A 17026-nucleotide genomic window follows, 5' to 3' on the forward strand; every position below is an offset into this window, starting at 1 on the left:
TTGTATAGACAGTTGTTAACCTAGTATATCAGAGAATCACCAAGTCAAATAAAGTATTAAGTGCTTAGTACAAATCACCATGTTAGGAATTGAAAAACATAAAGCAGACATTGATTTTACCAGCTTTAAATATAAATAGTATTTTAACAATATACTTCAAATCCTATTATGGCTACACAGTGTCAGTGTCCTGGTCTCAGCACCTCAGGAGATTTGAAATAAAAATGATAATTACCTCATTTTTATAGACAGAAGCAATTGACAATATACCTATTATATTATTGAAAGATAAAAAGGCAATTAATATTATTACATAAAAGCTGCAAAACAGATGATATTCTACTTCAAAAATGGAATCATTTTGGTGTAGGCATCCATCTAGGTGGATAATGCTCAGCTACAGACAGTATCCTAAAGGAATTATATGTAATAATAATGTGTATCACCTGGAAGATAATGAAAACTTGAGGAAAATAACTGATAATCAAGTTGTTAAAATATGAAAGACTTTAGAAAAAGACAATTTAAAATGTTTGAAACAGAGGAAAAGAAGCAAAATTAAGTGGCATGAGTTATATGACAAATAACTAAAATATTTAAATAAGGATTTATAATAATACTTTATTGTATATGATTTAACTTGAATCAGAAAAACTATTTTGGTCAAATGAAACTGCTGAGAAAAAGAATAATTTTATTTAAAATCTTCCATTTTTTTTCTTTTCTGTGACTACTAATGAGGAAGTAAAAGGGAGAAAAGATTCTCTTAGTGCAGTGAGTACATTTGTTCCCAGAAACTGTCAAATTGCTTAACTCTTGAAACTTGATACAGGATTTCCATTGGGTGTGTCAGTTATATCCTGGAGGCAGCTCTTGTTAGATAGTAGTATATATCTCTGACGTACGTTTCAGCGTTAATTCATGTGTAGTCACTTTTTGTGTTCTATAAGATTTATAATTCTTTAATAAAAATTTAATGTGTGTATCTGTCTCAAGCACACTTTCAACTTCCCTAGTTGTAAGACCATAATTCTCTATACATAGCATTTTCCTTAGTCTTGAGCTATCAGTCCTATGTTTGGAATGTATTTATTATAAAGCATTGGGTGTTTTAAAATTCATATTTCTCTAAAACTAATATTTTCCCATATACCTTTAAGGGGAAATGGGAAAACGTTAAGATCCAAAAAATATTCTAAAAATTAAATGAGACAAGATAAGATAATTGAAACAAGAGAGAAAGCCAAAGATATGGCTTGTAACTATGCAAATGTATGATAATGTAACTTGGAGAATTACATATTATTTCATGTCCAATTTTGAGTAAGTGTGAACACAAAAAATACTAAATTAGTGATCAGGAAAATCATTAAGTAACAACTCTGAAACAATGTAACACCTTAAGAAACTTTGTTGGACTCTCAGGATTAAAAATAAAACAAGTTAATCAGCATTATTGGAGAACCGTGTTTTTTATTTAAAAGAAAGCTGAGTCATTAAGCACCTAAGTCCTTTAATTCAACCAATACTATCTTTCAAAAATATATTAACATATTTGCTTACCATAGTAAATTTTGTAAACCTAATGTAATTGTATCAGATACGGTTTGCTTGTTTCAAGGATCAGAAAATCACGCCCAAAATTTCTTTAAAAAAAAAAAAAAGGGCTTCCCTGGTGGTGCATTGTTTGAGAGTCCGCCTGCCGATGCAGGGGACACGGGTTCGTGCCCCGGTCTGGGAAGATCCCACATGCCGCGGAGCGACTGGGCCCGTGAGCCATGGCCGCTGAGCCTGTGCGTCCGGAGCCTGTGCTCCACGACGGGAGAGGCCACAACAGTGAGAGCCCCGCGTACCGCCAAAAACAAAAAAAAAAGCTTATTTTTCACATAACCGAAAGACCAAGGATAAGGCTAACTTCCAGAGATTACTTTTTGTTCAGTTGTTAACTGTCATTTTAGTCAACTTTATTGAGGTATCATTTAAATACAATAAATTGCATCCATTGTAGGGGTATACAGTTAAGTATATATTTTTTTTTTAAACATGGCCATTTTTTTTTTTTGGCTGTGTTGGGTCTTGGTTTCTGTGCGAGGGCTTATCTCTAGTTACGGCGAGCGGGGGCCACTCTTCATTGCGGTGCGCAGGCCTCTCACTGTCGCGGCCTCTCCTGTTGCGGAGCACAGGCTCCAGACGCGCAGGCTCAGTAGTTGTGCCGCACGGGCCCAGTTGCTCCGCGGCTTGTGGGATCTTCCCAGACCAGGGCTCGAACCCGTGTCCCCTGCATTGGCAGGCAGATTCTCAACCACTGCGCCACCAGGGAAGCTCCCAGTTAAGTGAATTTTGACAGATATGTGTCCATCATAATAAAGATACAGAGCATTTCAGTCATCCCAACCAAAAGATTGTTCTGCTTTCCAATCTATCCATCCCTCCACCCCCGGCCCCAGTAATCCCTGATCTGCTTTTTGTCACTATAAGTTCATTTGCATTTTCTAGAAGATTATATTAATAGAATCATATAATATGTACTCTTTTGTATCTGGCTTCTTTCAGCATGATGATTTTGAGATCCATCCATGTTGCGTGTTATCAGTAGTTCATTCCTTTTTGCAGCTTCAGGAAAGTCTTGCTCTCTGAAGTTTTATTCCACCTTTGGATTTTGTTTGTTTTCCTCTGTATACTAGCTTAATTTTCAGGTTATATGGAGCTAGGAACTTCAGCCTTTATGCTTCCCAGTTGAAGTCTAAAAGGAAAAAGCAAATTACCAAAAATAGAAATCCTGGAATTGGGGCTAGTTAACTTGGCTTGGACTAATAGGGATCATGTGCTTATTTACTTATCTCTGAAATGATTGTTGTAGCCAAAGGAATGAAATATACTGACTGCCTTAGGACAATCCAGGTCTATCCCTAAAGCTAGATTGTGAGTGGGGAAGGAGGGTGTGGTGGTTAATTTTATGTGTCATTTTGCCCAGGTATTTAGCTAAGCATTATTTCTGGATATGTCTCCAGATAAGATTAACATATGAATTGTTGAACTCAGTAAAGCAGATTGCCCTCCCCAATGTGGGCGAGCATGATCCAATCCATTGAGTGCCTGAATAGAACAAAAGGCAGAAGAAGGGAGAATTTGTTCCTTCTCTGCCTTGACTGTTTGAGCTGGAACATCAGTCTTCTACATTTGGACTAGGATTTGCATTATCAGCTACCATAGTTCTTAGGCCTTCAGACTTAGGCTGGGACTTACAACATTGACTCCCCTGTTCCTCAGGCCTTCAGACTCAGACTGAACTACACCATAAGTTTTCCTGGGTGTCCAACTTGCAGATGGCAGATCAGATGGGACTTCTTAGAACCCTATTGGTTCAGTTTTTCTGGAGAATCCTGACTAATACAGATGGGTTTCCAAAATAAATTTGAAATATTATTTTGCCAGAAGAACTAAGAAATAATGAAGCATAATAAAACAAACCAAAGACAGATTTCTACTTTAATAACATGACTAAAAATTTATGCAGGCATGTAGTAGAACTGCATTTAGTTTCTATTCCTTACCTTTTCAACTCTTAAAGAAAAGAAGATAAGCACAGATTTAACATATGCATATGTGTATATACATTCATATATTTATGCATACTCATACATACATATTGTGGCTAATCACATGGTCTATGGAATAGATCTGTGTTTTTTAAGTTGGATTCCTTGACAGTCTGGAAATCTAGGTCTTTATTCTTTTATTCATCAATTTTTATGGTATATATTCCATGTTGTGTCTTCTGGCCCTTGATTTTTTATTCTTGAGAATCATTTATTCACAAAAATTCAGTGTGTTTTGAAATAAAAGTCTTTAGCTTCTGCTTCTGGGTGGGATCAAGTGGTTTACAACATTCCAGCACTCCTTTCAAGAACAATTGAGAAAAATAATTTATTTAAAGGGATCAGAGAGCTGTTGGGGGCAATGAGAACAAAATTGCCCCAGACAGTGGTAGCAAAAAATCTGAAAGGAGAACTGATTTCTTTAGTCACTTTTACCCTGTAGGCATTCGCTGATTATCTGTATGTAGAAATCTGAAAATTCCAGCCTTATACTCATGGGAGGTCACTGCTAGGACACAGAAACACCAGCAGATTTTTGGTGGTGATGTTGAGAGATGGGGAATTCAAGTGCACATTTAGTAGTGCCTTCAGGACATCTGAGGCTGTACAGGTTAGGAGATTAAAAACATAAACAGAAAGTCTCTGAGAATCAGGATGGACTTCACAGCTGGTTTATGAGAACCAAAGGCTACAGACTGGCATTTACAACTGTAACAGTTCTTGTTTGAATTAATGTGATCACTTCCTACTCCATCTGCCTGGCATAAGTAAGGCTGAACCTCCAGAATAAATAATGTCTGAAATCTCTACCATTATTTTACAAGTAATGACAGGCATTCAGTTGAAAATTACTAGGCACAAAAAAAGATAAGACTACATGACCAAAACCAAGAGAAATGCACATTATATAAAACACCTCAAAGTTGATCCAGATATTAGATGGAGTTAGATGGACAAGGACTTAATAATAGCAATGCAATTCCTATCAAATTACCAATGGCATTTTTCACAGAATTAGAACAAAACATTTTACAATATGTATGGAAACACTAAAGCCCACAAATAGCCAAAGCAATCTTGAGAAAGAAAAATGGAGCTGGAGGAATCCGACTTCCTGACCTCACTACAAAGCTACAGTCATCAACACAGTGTGGTGTTGAGAAAGAAAAATGGAGCTGGAGGAATCCGACTTCCTGACCTCAGGCTATACTACAAAGCTACAGTCATCAAAACAGTATGGTACTGGCACAAAAACAGAAATATAGATCAATGGAACAGATAGAAAGTCCGGTGATAAACCCATGCCCCTATGGTCACCTAATCTGTGACAAACGAGGCAAAAATATACAGTGGAGAGTGCTCGCTTTGGCAGCACATATACTAAAATTGGAACAATACAGAGAAGATTAGCATGGACCCTGCGCAAGGATGACACACAAATTCATGAAACGTTCCATATTTCTTTGTGTTGTCCCACATATTTTGATTACTCACTTACATGTTTCAGGTGGGCCAGGAGATAGCAGTCAGACCTGGTATTGTTTCCAAAGATAGTGAAGTAAAACTCATGTGTAAACCAATCTTTTCCAAAATTGTATCACTTTTTGTGGAACACAGTGATCTTCAGTATGCTGCTCCAGGGGGTCTTATTGGAGTTGGAACAAAAATTGACCCCACTTTGTGCCGAGCTGACAGAATGGTGGGGCAGGTGCTTGGTGCAGTTGGAGCTTTACCTGACATCTTCACAGAATTGGAAATTTCCTATTTCCTACTTAGATGACTTCTTGGTGTATGCACAGAAGGAGACAAAAAAGCAGCAAAGGTGCAAAAGCTGTCTAAGAATGAAGTGCTTATGGTGAACATAAGATCCCTTTCAACAAGAGGAAGAATTAGTACAGTCAAGGCTGATTTGGGTAAAATAGTTCTCACTAATCCTGTGTGCACAGAAGTAGGAGAAAAAATAGCCCTTAGCTGAAGAGTTGAGAAACACTGGAATTTAATTGTTGGGGTCAGATAAGAGGAGTAACATCAAGCCAACAGTAGATGATGACTAAAGATTATCAGTTAAATAATACATTTGGATGAAGTTAGAATTTCTCTTAACAACCTAGGGGTATAATTTCAGAGCAATACTGGGGATACAGTTCATTACATTAGTAGAAATGTAAGGTTGTTTTCATTTTCTTCTGAGGAAAATTACCCTCTACTACTAAAGTAAATAATAGGGTCTATAATAAATGTCAGAATTGGCAGATTGATGGATTTAATCCACATTTTAGCAGTAATTGATTATTAAACAGTGTTACATTTGTGCATCAATTCAGGTTTGAAATGAAACTGCTTTTACAACCAGCCTTTGCTATAGCATGCATACCACTGACCCTGTTTGAAATAAAGTTTTTCTCTTGTTAAAAAAAAAAAAAAAAGAAAAAAATCTCTTGTTGTTAAAAAAAAAAAAAAAAAAAAAATATATATATATATATATATATATATATACACACACACACACACACACACACACACGCAATGGAAAAAAGACAGTCTCTTCAACAACTGGTGCGGGGAAAGCTGGACAGCTACATGTAAAAAAAGAAATTAGAACATTCCCTAACACCATACACAAAAATAAACTCAAAATGGGTCTCTTCAACAACTGGTGCGGGGAAAGCTGGACAGCTACATGTAAAAAAAGAAATTAGAACATTCCCTAACACCATACACAAAAATGAACTCAAAATGGATTAAAGACCTAAGTGTAAGGTCGGATACTATAAAACTCTTAGAGGAAAACATAGAACACTCTGACATAAATCACAGCAAAATCTTTTTCAGTCTGTCTCCCAGAGTAAAGGAAATAAAAACAAAAATAAATGGAACCTAAGTAAACTTAAAACCATTTGCACAGCAAAGGAACCCATAAACAAAATGAAAAGAAAACCCTCAGAATGGGAGAAAATATTTGGAAATGAAGCAACTGACAAGGGATTAATCTCCAAAATGTACAAACAGCTCATGCAGCTCAGTATCAAAAAACAACCCAATCAAAAAAATGGGCAGAAGATCTGAATAGACAGTTCTCCAAAGAAGACATACAGATGGCTAAAAAAGCACATGAAAAGATGCTCAACATCACTAATTATTAGAGAAATGCAAATCAAAACTACAATTAGGTATCACTTCACACCACTCAGAATGGTCATCGTCAAAGAAACCTACAAACAATAACTGCTGGAGAGGGTGTGGAGAAAAGGGACCCTTCTGCACTATTGGTGGGAATGTAAATTGGTGCAGCCACTATGGAGAACAGTATGGAGTTTCCTTAAAAAACTAAAAATAAAGCTACCATATGATCCAGCAATCCCACTCCTGGGCATGTATCTGGAGAAAACCATAATTTGAAAAGATACATGCACCCCAATGTTCATTGCAGCACTAGTTACAATAGCCAGGACATGGGAGCATCCTAAATGTCCATCAACAGAAGAATGGATAAAGAAGATGTGGTATATATATACAATGGAATATTACTCAGCCATAAAAAAGAATGAAATAATGGCACATGCAGCAACATGGATGGACCTTAGAGATTGTCATACTGAGTGAAGTTAAGTCAGACAGAGAAAGACAAATGTCATATGATATTGCTTATATGTGAAATCTAAAAAAGGTATAAATGAACTTATCTACAAAACAGAAATAGAGTTACAGATGTAGAAAACAAACTTATGGTTACCAGGGGATAAGGGGGGGAGGGATAAATTGGAAAAAGAAATAATAGCTATGATTAAAATATTCAAAAAGATAGAGAAAATGAAAGAGAAAGCAGATAAACAGATTAAGTATCTCACCAGAAAATTGGAACCTCTATAAAAGGATCAATTGGAAATTCTAGAACTGAAGAATACAATATCTGAAATTGCAAGCTCATTAGATTGGTGTAGGGGCAGAAGACAAGATTATTAAACTAAATAACAGATTGACAGTAATTTTTTTAATTGAAGCACAGAGATACAAAGAAATTTGGGTGAAAAAAAAATGTATCTGAGAAGACAGGTGAAATTTAAATAGCCCAGCATATGTGTAATTGGAGTCAATGAAGGAGATGAGGAAAAGAGTGGCACAGAAGCAATAGTTGAAGAGATAACAACCAAGATTTTTCCAAAACTGATGGAATACTTTCAAACCACAAATTCATGAAGTTCTAAGAATTTCCAGCAGGATAAATAAATGAAAACCACACATAGACACAACATAGTAAAAGTTATGAACTTCAGAGAGACGGAGAAAAATCTTGAAAGCAGACTAAGGAAAATGGTTTGTTCAAAGAACAACAATAAGACTGACTGCTGCCTTCTCAATAGAAATAATGGAAGCCGGAAGAGAGTAGAATGACATAATTAAAGCTCTGGAAAAAGTTGCCAATGTAGAATTCTATGCCCAGTTTAATATCCTTCAAAGTGAAAGGACAAAAACTTAGAGAATTAGTCATTTGCATGTCTGCATTGAAAGAAATAGTAAATAGTAAAGAAATAGTAAATTTCCAGGTAAATGGAAAACAATACCAAACATAAACACAGAAATGTAGGAAGGAATGAAGAGCAACCAAAAGGATAAGTGTACTGAGAAACATTCAAATATTGACTTAATGTAGCCTATTCAAAAACAACAACAATAATGTCTTCTGAGGTTTAAAATGTATTTATAACTAAAATGCATGGCAAAAATAACCCTAATGCCAGCAGACATGTAATGTACTCAAAATGTCTCAGCATCACTGATAAAAGTAACTGTTCCTATTAGTTAAAATTCAGGAAAACAAATTAGAAGTTAGAATCTCTAAGATAACCATGAAAAAGGATGTTAAACAATGCATGCTTAGAACAACAATGAAATCAAAGTAGAAATTTAAAAATACCTTGAGACAAATGACAATGAAAACACAACCATACAAAATCTATATGATGCAACAAAAGCAGTTTTTAGAGGGAATTTCATAGCAATACAGGCCTTCCTTAAAAAACAAGAAAAATCTCAAATAAACAACCTAAGCTACCACTTAAAAGAATTAGAAAAAGAAGAACAAACAAAACCTAAAGTCAGCTGAAGGAAGGAAATAATAAAGATCAGAGAGGAAACAATGTATACTTAGGAGCTACTAAAGGAGGTTGGTGGTATAATAGAATATATTGAATGATCCAAAAGATGATGATAAAAGAGAGAAAAGGAATGCAAAAAATGGATCAGATGGAAACCAAGATGAAAATTGTAAACATAATTGTAATAAGGGTAATTTGCTAAATGAAAAGGACAAATATTCTAATTAAAAAACAGAGATTGTCAGACTATGTTATAAAACAAAACCCAGCTGTGTTCTGCTTATAAGAAATACACCTTAAATTATAATGGTACAAAAAGCTGAAAGTCAAGAGTGACAAAAGAAACATTATGCAGGTGTTAAAATAAAGCTGAGGTATTTATATTCATTGCAAACAAAGTGGACTTTAAGAAGGATTATATTAGAAATAAAGGATATCTAACATTTATAAATATAAAGAAGATATAACAATTCTAAATCTATATACACCCAATAGTAGTTTCAGAATATATAAAGTGAAAATTGATGGAACTGAAAGGAGAAATAGATTTACAATCATGTGGTAGATTTTAACACATCTTTCTCAGTAATTGATAGAACAAACAAATCAAAATCAGAAAGGATATAGAAGATTTCAACAATATAGTTAACAACCTGATACACACACACAGTGGGGGCAGGGGGGAGTTAGAGAGAGAGAGAACTTTGCAACTCAAACAGACCATAGAGGGAAAGGGATAATACTTAAAATGTATTTATTAGAAAAGCAAAAAGGCAAAAGCGAATATTCTAAGATTCTACCTCAGGAAGCTAGAATAAGAACAGCTGAATGACAATGAACCTGGCAAACAAGAACTTATGGGAAGAGCATTTGGGGGTAGGGGAGTTGATAAAATAAACATTCGGAGGCAGGAATATACATGATGTAGTGAGTAAATAGGAAGAAATTCAAAATGGCTGGAACACAGTGAGTGAGAGGGGAATAGATATATAAAATTAGATCTGAAAGTTAAGCTGGATCTCTTTTTTGCAGATGATCATGATCTTTTACATAGAAAACCCTAAAGAGTCCACCAGAACACCATTAGAGCTAATAAGTCAACAGAGTAACAAAATTCCAAGTCAAAATACAAATATCAGTTCCATTTTTATATACTAATGATGAGCAATCTCAAAAGGAAATTATGAAAACAATTCCATTTATAATAGCATCAAAAAGAATAAAATACTTAGCATTTAACTTAACCAAGGAGAGGAAAGACTTGTACAATGAAAGCTACAAAAGAAAATTGATGAAAGACATTAAAGAAGACATATATAAATGGAAACACATCCCATGTTCATGGATTAGAAAACTTAATATTGTTAAACAATACTACCAAGAACAATCTACAGAGTTAATGAAAAATCCCTATCAAAATCCCTATAACATTTGTTGCAGAAATAGAAAAACCCATCCTAAAATTCATATGGAATCTCAAGGGACCCAAATAGTCAAAACAATCTTGAAAAAGAACAAAGTACTCAAAATTCCTGATTTCAAAACTTACTACAGAGCTGTAGTAATCAAAACACTGTGTTACTGGCACAAAGACAGGCATATAGACCAATAGAGTAGAATAAAAGAGCCCAGAAATAAACTTTCACGTATATATATGTATATATATATATATAAAATCAAATGAATTTGGACACCAGTGCCAAAACCATTCAGTGGGGAAAGGACAGTATTTTCAATAAATGATTATGGGAAAACTGGATATCCACACCCAAAAGAATGAAGTTGGACCCTTACCTAACACCACATATAAAAATTAACTCAAAATGGACCAAAGACCTAAATATAACAGCTAAAATCATAAAATTTTTAGAAGAAAACATAGGGCAAAACCTTCATGTCATTGAATTTGGCAATGATTTCTTGGATATGAATCTAAAAAACATAGGTACCAAAGAAAAAATTGATAAGTTGGATTTCATTAAAATTTTATTTAATTGTTCACCAAAAGACAATACCAACAGAGTAAAAAGACAGTGCATGGAATGGGAGAAAATATTTGCAAATCATATATTGATGATTAATAAGGAATTAATATCCAGAATATATAGATAACTTCTAAAACTCAACAGCAAAAAACCAAAACAACCCAATTAAAAAAAGGGCAAGGACTTGAATAACCATTTCTCCGAAGAAGGTATACACATAACCAATAAGCACATGAAAAGATACTCAGCATCACTAATCATTAGGTAAATGCAAGTCAAAACTACAAAGATACACTCCCTCACACTCATTAGGATGGCTACCATCAAAAAAAAAAGACAAAATAATAAGCGTTGGTGAGGATGTGGAGAAATTGGAACCCTTGTGCACTGTTAGTGGGAATGTAAAATGGTTCAGTTGCTGTGGAAAACAGTATGGTATTCCTCAAAAAATCAGAAATAAAACTACCATATGATCCAGCAATTCCACTTCAGGGTATGTAGCCAAAATAATTGAAAGCAGGGTCTCAAGAGATATTTTTATACCCATGTTCATAGAAGCATTATTCAAAATAGGTAAAATGTGTAAGCAGCCCAAGTGTCCATGGATAAGCAAAATGTGGTGAATACATGCAATTGAATATTATTCACCCCTAAAAAGGAAGGAAATTCTGACATATGGTACAACATGAATGAACCTTGAGGACATTATGGTAAATGAAATAAGCCAGTCACAAAAAGACAAATACTTTATGATTCCACTTAGATGAGATACTTAGAGTAGCCAAAATCATAACAAAGTAAAATGGTGGTTGCCAGGGGCTTGGGGGCGGAGGGAAATAGAGAGTTATTATTTAATGGGCATAGAGTTTCAGTTTTACATAATGTAAAAAATTATGGATATGGATGGTGGTGATGATTGCAGAACATTATGAATATGTTTAATACCACTGAACTGTACACTTAAAAATAGTTAAGATGATAAATTTTGTTATGTGTATTTTACCACATTTTTAAAACTTGGGGGAATAAAAGGTAAGCTGGAACTTTATTATGTTTTTAAAGTGACTTTTACATTGATAAGACTTTGGATTTTATGATAAGTGTGTATCAGTGGTGTTTAATAGCAAATGAGAGACATAATTTAAGGTTTAAGCAGATCATGCTGGCTACTACTATGTGTAATAGAGTTTGTAAAGGGTAGGAATAGAAGCAGGGAGAACCATTAGGGTACTATTATATTAGCTTAGATGAGAGATGATAGTGGCTTAGATTAGGGTGTTAAGAAGTAGAAAGAGTAGATGGGTTCAAGACAATGTCTGAAAGTACTTTTATGTTTGCATTCCATGTTTGGATATCATAGTGATGGTGATTGTGTTCATTGGTTGGGGGTGCTTGGGGGAGTAACTTAAAGGAAAGAGAAGATTCAAGGATCAGTGTTCTGATTTTAGGCTGCGCAAATGGTAGTATTGCAGTTGAGGTAAGAAAGAGGAGAAGAGATAGGGTAGAACTCAAAGTTTTCATTGGGCTATGTTAGTTTTCACTTTAGTCACTTTGAATATACCATGGTAGCAGTTAGGTACAGACATTTGGGGTTCTCAGAGAGGAAGCCAGGGCGGGGGATGTAAATTTTTAGCATCATCTATATACATGGTTAATAGGCCATGGGTCTAGATTAGAGTATTAAGGGAAGAATACAGATAGAGAAGAGGAACAAGATGAAGCCCTGTGTCATTCTAACATATTTGAGGTGAAGGAGAGGAGAGAAAAGGAACAGCAAAGGAGAGTAGGAAGAAATACAGGAGAGTGGAGTAGCTAGGAAATCAAGGACATTTTCAAGTCAGAGAGGGATATGGTCAACTCTTTCAATTGCTGTATAGTCCATCTAGTGAAATGAAGAAAAATACTTTTCGCTGGATTTGACTCTGCGGAGACTTATATGGTGACCTCAGTAGGAGCATTTTCAGTGGAGCAATGGGTATAAATGCTCTGGGGGAGTAAGCTGAAGAGAAAATGTGTAATGAGAAAGTAAAGATAATGTAAACAAGTATCAGTTTGCTGTATAACTAGACAGATGGAGTGGTAGTTAAAGGGAGACCCGTGTCAAAGGAGGATACATCTGAAATATAGAAAAAAAATACAGTGTAGGAAGGATATGTATGCATACACGTAACCAGTTTGAATGTTGTTTTCACCTTAACTTTTCATATTTTGATGGAAGCAAACCTCAGTTTGTGAGGTTGAATGAATGAATGAATGAAAAGTGAGAAAGTAGAGATAATATCATGGGCTATTTTTCATCCTCTCACTTTAACACATAAGGTACATATCCTTAGCTCTGCCCACAGTAAACTTATGTCAGATCACCTAACAACCTATCAAAAATTCTTTCCTAACTCTTTAGGCCTCAGAGGACTAAGGTCTCACCCCCATTTCTCCAGTAAAATAGAGCTGCGGATTACTAACCTCATTCACCTTTATTTCCCCCAGAGATGCATTGCCAAAAGAAAACTGTACAATCTCATTTTCTTCACCTTTTTCCTTTCTTTGTTTATTATCTATAACAACTTAATAGTAAAAATCATTGGAAATGGAGTAAGATGGACCTTCCTCATGCCAAAATCTGCAGTAATGGTTGGACCTTGACTATAATTCTTTGTGATAAATTAAGGAGTTTGATGTTGGTTTTGTTCCATTAATTTGTGATTTAAGAAAGGACTCTTTAGGTATCCAGGATGTCCTAGTGTTTTGTCCAACATTATTGTTAGAAATACATTTAAAATCTACATGAAGGGGACTTCCCTGGAGGTCCAGTGGTTAAGACTTCAGCTTCCAATGCAGGGGGTGCAGGTTTGATCCCTGGTCGGGGAGCTAATATCCCTCATGCCTGGGGCCAAAAAACCAAAAATATAAAACAGAAGCAATATTGTAACAAAGTCAATAAAGACTTTAAAAAAAACATAAAACAGAAGCTGTACTGTAACAAATTCAATAAAGACTTTAAAAATGGTCCACATCAAAAAAATCTTTTAAAAATATAATAAAATCTACATAAAAATATGTTTAGTTAATTATAGAATTTTGTGAATGTTTGGAAACTTGGAATCTTGGAATTTTTTACCTGAATATCTTGCATCAAATAGATCAAATACAATGTGATAAATCGATATTTTGTTCCCAGTTTCCAAAACTGCAAGTAATGTAGTGAGGGAATGTTAATAAGTGTGTTGAAAAGCAGTCTTCCCCGGAAAATAAGTTTGCATACTTATTAAACAAGATTAAACAAATTTCTTTGTGGGATTTCTCAAAGTCTTTAATATTCTAATGTTCTTTGTTCATTTCTAAAGGAGATTTAAAGTACAGCAGGGACACTTATATGACCAAGGGACCCTTTGTTCCCTTAGCACAAGTTAACATCGGTTGCGAGTTTCCTGTCACTCAGTTTGGGAAATTGTGGCATAAGCGAGGTTCAAATGTGGTCTGAATTACAGATCCATCACAAATTTGTCACCATTATGTTATTGCGGTGACATCAAAATATATACAGTACAGTTTCTTCATTCTTAATCCTAAACTACTATAAAAAATAATTACCCAGTTGAGTCAATTGCTGTGATTGTGGCTTTATCTTCAACCTTAATTTTGTCCTCAGTGCCCCTTAGCGATTCTTTTAGCATGATCTCTACAACAACCATTTCTAACTTCCACTATTCTTCTAGAGGTCTTAATTCCAGTGCTCTTCCTCTTTCTCTCTGAGAAGATAAACTTGCATCTTACTTCACAGAGAAAATGGGTCTAGTAAGTATGATCTCTCAACCTCATCCTTATTTGCTTTCCTAATGTCTCAGAGGTGACATCGCTCCTTCTATTCAGAGCTATTCCATCTGCTGTGCTCTCAGTCCTGTATTCTCTTGTTATAACAGCTGTTTCCAAATGATAGTCTGTGGATCAGCTGTGTATCAAAATTACCTGTAGAGTTTTTAAAAAATACAGATTCTAAAGCCCTCCCTCAGAGGATCTGATTCAGTAGGTCTGTGATAGGACCTGAAAATCTGTTTTTAAAAAGTTCTCCAGGTGATTCTCATATGTAACCAGTTGTGGGGACCACTGATGGATGGAATTTTGATCTATTAGCTATTTTTTTAGTACTTTTGGTGGGACAAATGTTTTTGATTTTTATGAATTCCAGTTAATCTATTATTTTGTCTATGGACTGTGTTTTTGGCATCATCCTAAGAACTCTTTGCCTAATCCTAGGTCATAAAGATATTCTCCTACATTTTCTTCTAGAAGTTACATAGTTTTACATTTTACATTTAGACTTATCCATTTTGAGTTAACTTTTCTGTAACATGTGACAGGTTGAAGTCTTTTTTTTTTTTTGCATATGGATGTTTAACTGTTCCAACACCATTTGTTAAAGGACTCGACTCTCTTTGTTGAATTGCTTTGCACCTTTATCAAAAAAACAATTAACCATATTTGTGTGGCTTCACTTCCGGACTAGCCAATCTGTTCTGTTGATCTGTCTGTCTATCCCTTCACCAATACCAGCTGTCTTGATTTCTGTGGCTTTATAGGAAGTCTTAAAATTAAATAGTGTGATTACTCCAACTTTATTCTTCTTTTCAAAATTATTTTAGCTATTCTACTTTCCTTACCTTGTGTAAGTTTTTAAATCAGCTTTCTACATCTACAAGAAATCGTGCTGAGATTTTGCAAGGAATTGACCTATAGATCGATTCAAGTAGAATTGACATCTTTACTATTTTGAATCTTACAGTCCATGAGCACGGTATGTGTCTCCATTTATGTCTTCTTTGATTTCTTTAATAGTAGTTGTCGTTTTGAGCATACAGATCTTGTACAAGCTTTGTTGGATTTACACTTAAGTATTTATTATCAATATTGTAAATAATATTGTTTTTAATTTTGTGTTTCCAGTTGTATATTGCCAGTATACAGAAATACAATTGATTTTGGTTTGTTTATCTTGTTTTCTGCAGCCTTGATGAACCCACTTATTAGTTCTAGGTTTTTTGGATTTTGGGATGTTTTTTAAGATTCCTTGGTATTTTCAACACAGGCAATCATTTATCTATAAATAAGGACTCTTTAATTTCTTCCTTTCACATGTGTATGTCTCTTCTTTCCTCTTTTTTCTTTATTGCACTGACTGGAACTCCCAGCTGTGTTGAATAAGAGTGGTGAGAGTGGACTTCATTGCCTTGTTCCCAATCTTGGGGAAAAGCATTCAGTCTTTCATCTTTAAGTATGTTGTTAGCTATAATTTTTTGTAGATACTCTCTATCACAACAAAGACGTTCTATAGAGTTTTTATCATGAATGGATGTTGAATTTTCTCAAAGGCTTTCTCAGCATCAGTTGAACACAGAAGTAGTTTGAACTCATGTATTCACAATTGGATTCCAAATAAGTTACAGTTTACTACAGAAATTGAGAAAGTCCTGTTTAACTTGTCTGCCTGTAGTGGGTAGAATTGTGTCCTCCTAAAAAATCCTTAAGTTCTAGTCCCTGGTACCTATTAATGTGACCTTATTTGGAAATCAAATCTTTGCAAATGTAATCAAGTTAAAATGAGATTATACTGCATGAAGGTGGACCCTAATCTAATAACTGGTGTCCTTGTAAGAGGAAAATTTGGACACAGACTCAGAAGACACTGGAAAGAAAACCATGTGATGACAGAGGCAGAGATTGGAGTGATGTGTACACAAGCCAAGGGATGCTAAGGATTGCTGGCCACCACCAGAAGCCAGGAAGAAGGCAGAAAACAGATTCTCTCATAGTGTCTGGAAGAAAGCAATCCTACTGACACCTTGATTTTGAACTTCTGGCCTCAGAACTGTGAGAGAATAATTCTTGTGGTTTTAACCCACCCAATCTCTGGTAATTTGTTCCAGTAGTCCTAGGAAACTAATATAATGCTGCTTCCTGGTGACTTTGAGTTCTAAAACTGTTTTATTCCAAAAAATGGTCTTCTTTGTTTGTTTTTTGGTCATATAAGTATTTTTCACAACCTACACATAACATCAAACAACTCAGGTGGTCCACTCTTCCTTCTTTAGGCTCATTATAGCTTTTTCAGTGGTCATCAAACAGTTTTAGAGAAAAGCATATAAATATCCTCATTGTGTTTCCAAACCATAGAAGGGCATTTTTTTTGTCTGTACTTTGAAAATATGATTTTATTACAGGCCAGCCTTTTAATATCTTTTCTATGGCCAGCAACAATGATAGCCATCATAGGCACATATCTAAGGAGGCTGTCTACCTCCATTTCTATAAAGTAAAAAATCTCATTAAATAATTTTGCATGTTTTGAGAG

At 34.9% G+C, this 17026-nt stretch overlaps 1 protein-coding gene, 1 non-coding gene and 1 pseudogene across 11 annotated transcripts in view; all 3 read left to right on the forward strand.

Annotated features, from left to right (window-relative positions):
• The window catches only part of MIPOL1 (mirror-image polydactyly 1), a 320015-nt gene that overhangs the window by 172502 nt on the left and 130487 nt on the right, over window positions 1-17026 (forward strand). The window lies entirely within an intron of this gene.
• On the forward strand, window positions 4770-5987 carry LOC114487140 (eukaryotic translation initiation factor 2 subunit 3-like; annotated as a pseudogene).
• LOC112063514 (U6 spliceosomal RNA) lies at window positions 4956-5062 on the forward strand. The gene has a single exon (XR_002891023.1). It is a non-coding gene; the product is annotated as a U6 spliceosomal RNA (small nuclear RNA).

This window comes from Physeter macrocephalus, chromosome 11, assembly GCF_002837175.3.
Source record: "Physeter macrocephalus isolate SW-GA chromosome 11, ASM283717v5, whole genome shotgun sequence".
NCBI classification, from domain to species: domain Eukaryota; kingdom Metazoa; phylum Chordata; class Mammalia; order Artiodactyla; family Physeteridae; genus Physeter; species Physeter macrocephalus.